Source organism: Garra rufa, unplaced genomic scaffold (assembly GCF_049309525.1).
Source record: "Garra rufa unplaced genomic scaffold, GarRuf1.0 hap1_unplaced_008, whole genome shotgun sequence".
Taxonomy (NCBI): Eukaryota; Metazoa; Chordata; class Actinopteri; order Cypriniformes; family Cyprinidae; genus Garra; species Garra rufa.
In genome coordinates this window covers 184,073-188,916 of record NW_027394283.1, presented here as the reverse complement: position 1 = coordinate 188,916, position 4,844 = coordinate 184,073, and positions in this window count along the sequence as shown.

Here is a 4,844-nt window from a genome sequence, read left to right as displayed (position 1 = left end):
GCTGAAACGCTGTTTTCTGACATTTCAGGGTCTAACTTCAAAAATCATGCAAAACACTTCTAACACCTTCAGATATGTTTCTCTGTGTTGCAAAATAGCTTTTATTCATGCACAGAGTGTAAATTTAAAGTGGGACCAAGATTCAGCTTGCATTGCCTGAACCAACTTTGTTCTGCGCTGAAAAGCTGTTTTCTGACATTTCAGGGTCTAACTTCAAAAATCATGCAAAACACTTCTAACACCTTCAGATATGTTTCTCTGTGTTGCAAAATAGGTTTTATTCATGCACAGACTGCAAAGTTAAAGTGGGACAGAGATTCAGCTTGCATTGCCTGAACCAACTTTGTTCTGCGCTGAAACGCTGTTTTCTGACATTTCAGGGTCTAACTTCAAAAATCATGCAAAACACTTCTAACACCTTCAGATATGTTTCTCTGTGTTGCAAAATAGGTTTTATTCATGCACAGACTGCAAAGTTAAAGTGGGACAGAGATTCAGCTTGCATTGCCTGAACCAAGTTTGTTCTGCGCTGAAACGCTGTTTTCTGACATTTCAGGGTCTAACTTCAAAAATCATGCAAAACACTTCTAACACCTTCAGATATGTTTCTCTGTGTTGCAAAATAGCTTTTATTCATGCACAGAGTGTAAATTTAAAGTGGGACCAAGATTCAGCTTGCATTGCCTGAACCAACTTTGTTCTGCGCTGAAAAGCTGTTTTCTGACATTTCAGGGTCTACTTCAAAAATCATGCAAAACACTTCTAACACCTTCAGATATGTTTCTCTGTGTTGAAAAATAGCTTTTATTCATGCACAGACTGCAAAGTTAAAGTGGGACCAAGATTCAGCTTGCATTGCCTGAACCAACTTTGTTCTGCGCTGAAAAGCTGTTTTCTGACATTTCAGAGTCTAACTTCAAAAATCATGCAAAACACTTCTAACACCTTCAGATATGTTTCTCTGTGTTGCAAAATAGCTTTTATTCATGCACAGAGTGTAAATTTAAAGTGGGACCAAGATTCAGCTTGCATTGCCTGAACCAACTTTGTTCTGCGCTGAAAAGCTGTTTTCTGACATTTCAGGGTCTAACTTCAAAAATCATGCAAAACACTTCTAACACCTTCAGATATGTTTCTCTGTGTTGCAAAATAGCTTTTATTCATGCACAGAGTGTAAATTTAAAGTGGGACCAAGATTCAGCTTGCATTGCCTGAACCAACTTTGTTCTGCGCTGAAAAGCTGTTTTCTGACATTTCAGAGTCTAACTTCAAAAATCATGCAAAACACTTCTAACACCTTCAGATATGTTTCTCTGTGTTGCAAAATAGCTTTTATTCATGCACAGAGTGTAAATTTAAAGTGGGACCAAGATTCAGCTTGCATTGCCTGAACCAACTTTGTTCTGCGCTGAAAAGCTGTTTTCTGACATTTCAGGGTCTAACTTCAAAAATCATGCAAAACACTTCTAACACCTTCAGATATGTTTCTCTGTGTTGCAAAATAGGTTTTTTTCATGCACAGACTGCAAAGTTAAAGTGGGACCAAGATTCAGCTTGCACTGCCTGAACCAACTTTGTTCTGCGCTGAAACGCTGTTTTCTGACATTTCAGGGTCTAACTTCAAAAATCATGCAAAACACTTCTAACACCTTCAGATATGTTTCTCTGTGTTGCAAAATAGCTTTTATCCATGCACAGAGTGTAAATTTAAAGTGGGACCAAGATTCAGCTTGCATTGCCTGAACCAACTTTGTTCTGCGCTGAAAAGCTGTTTTCTGACATTTCAGGGTCTAACTTCAAAAATCATGCAAAACACTTCTAACACCTTCAGATATGTTTCTCTGTGTTGCAAAATAGCTTTTATTCATGCACAGAGTGTAAATTTAAAGTGGGACCAAGATTCAGCTTGCATTGCCTGAACCAACTTTGTTCTGCGCTGAAAAGCTGTTTTCTGACATTTCAGGGTCTAACTTCAAAAATCATGCAAAACACTTCTAACACCTTCAGATATGTTTCTCTGTGTTGCAAAATAGGTTTTATTCATGCACAGACTGCAAAGTTAAAGTGGGACCAAGATTCAGCTTGCATTGCCTGAACCAACTTTGTTCTGCGCTGAAACGCTGTTTTCTGACATTTCAGGGTCTAACTTCAAAAATCATGCAAAACACTTCTAACACCTTCAGATATGTTTCTCTGTGTTGCAAAATAGCTTTTATTCATGCACAGACTGCAAAGTTAAAGTGGGACAGAGATTCAGCTTGCATTGCCTGAACCAACTTTGTTCTGCGCTGAAACGCTGTTTTCTGACATTTCAGGGTCTAACTTCAAAAATCATGCAAAACACTTCTAACACCTTCAGATATGTTTCTCTGTGTTGCAAAATAGGTTTTATTCATGCACAGACTGCAAAGTTAAAGTGGGACAGAGATTCAGCTTGCATTGCCTGAACCAAGTTTGTTCTGCGCTGAAACGCTGTTTTCTGACATTTCAGGGTCTAACTTCAAAAATCATGCAAAACACTTCTAACACCTTCAGATATGTTTCTCTGTGTTGCAAAATAGCTTTTATTCATGCACAGAGTGTAAATTTAAAGTGGGACCAAGATTCAGCTTGCATTGCCTGAACCAACTTTGTTCTGCGCTGAAAAGCTGTTTTCTGACATTTCAGGGTCTAACTTCAAAAATCATGCAAAACACTTCTAACACCTTCAGATATGTTTCTCTGTGTTGAAAAATAGCTTTTATTCATGCACAGACTGCAAAGTTAAAGTGGGACCAAGATTCAGCTTGCATTGCCTGAACCAACTTTGTTCTGCGCTGAAACGCTGTTTTCTGACATTTCAGGGTCTAACTTCAAAAATCATGCAAAACACTTCTAACACCTTCAGATATGTTTCTCTGTGTTGCAAAATAGCTTTTATTCATGCACAGAGTGTAAATTTAAAGTGGGACCAAGATTCAGCTTGCATTGCCTGAACCAACTTTGTTCTGCGCTGAAAAGCTGTTTTCTGACATTTCAGAGTCTAACTTCAAAAATCATGCAAAACACTTCTAACACCTTCAGATATGTTTCTCTGTGTTGCAAAATAGGTTTTATTCATGCACAGACTGCAAAGTTAAAGTGGGACAGAGATTCAGCTTGCATTGCCTGAACCAACTTTGTTCTGCGCTGAAACGCTGTTTTCTGACATTTCAGGGTCTAACTTCAAAAATCATGCAAAACACTTCTAACACCTTCAGATATGTTTCTCTGTGTTGCAAAATAGCTTTTATTCATGCACAGAGTGTAAATTTAAAGTGGGACCAAGATTCAGCTTGCATTGCCTGAACCAACTTTGTTCTGCGCTGAAAAGCTGTTTTCTGACATTTCAGAGTCTAACTTCAAAAATCATGCAAAACACTTCTAACACCTTCAGATATGTTTCTCTGTGTTGCAAAATAGCTTTTATTCATGCACAGAGTGTAAATTTAAAGTGGGACCAAGATTCAGCTTGCATTGCCTGAACCAACTTTGTTCTGCGCTGAAAAGCTGTTTTCTGACATTTCAGGGTCTACTTCAAAAATCATGCAAAACACTTCTAACACCTTCAGATATGTTTCTCTGTGTTGCAAAATAGGTTTTATTCATGCACAGACTGCAAAGTTAAAGTGGGACCAAGATTCAGCTTGCATTGCCTGAACCAACTTTGTTCTGCGCTGAAAAGCTGTTTTCTGACATTTCAGAGTCTAACTTCAAAAATCATGCAAAACACTTCTAACACCTTCAGATATGTTTCTCTGTGTTGCAAAATAGCTTTTATTCATGCACAGAGTGTAAATTTAAAGTGGGACCAAGATTCAGCTTGCATTGCCTGAACCAACTTTGTTCTGCGCTGAAAAGCTGTTTTCTGACATTTCAGGGTCTAACTTCAAAAATCATGCAAAACACTTCTAACACCTTCAGATATGTTTCTCTGTGTTGCAAAATAGGTTTTATTCATGCACAGACTGCAAAGTTAAAGTGGGACCAAGATTCAGCTTGCATTGCCTGAACCAACTTTGTTCTGCGCTGAAACGCTGTTTTCTGACATTTCAGGGTCTAACTTCAAAAATCATGCAAAACACTTCTAACACCTTCAGATATGTTTCTCTGTGTTGCAAAATAGGTTTTATTCATGCACAGACTGCAAAGTTAAAGTGGGACAGAGATTCAGCTTGCATTGCCTGAACCAACTTTGTTCTGCGCTGAAACGCTGTTTTCTGACATTTCAGGGTCTAACTTCAAAAATCATGCAAAACACTTCTAACACCTTCAGATATGTTTCTCTGTGTTGCAAAATAGCTTTTATTCATGCACAGAGTGTAAATTTAAAGTGGGACCAAGATTCAGCTTGCATTGCCTGAACCAACTTTGTTCTGCGCTGAAAAGCTGTTTTCTGACATTTCAGAGTCTAACTTCAAAAATCATGCAAAACACTTCTAACACCTTCAGATATGTTTATCTGTGTTGCAAAATAGCTTTTATTCATGCACAGAGTGTAAATTTAAAGTGGGACCAAGATTCAGCTTGCATTGCCTGAACCAACTTTGTTCTGCGCTGAAAAGCTGTTTTCTGACATTTCAGGGTCTAACTTCAAAAATCATGCAAAACACTTCTAACACCTTCAGATATGTTTCTCTGTGTTGCAAAATAGGTTTTATTCATGCACAGACTGCAAAGTTAAAGTGGGACAGAGATTCAGCTTGCATTGCCTGAACCAACTTTGTTCTGCGCTGAAACGCTGTTTTCTGACATTTCAGGGTATAACTTCAAAAATCATGCAAAACACTTCTAACACCTTCAGATATGTTTCTCTGTGTTGCAAA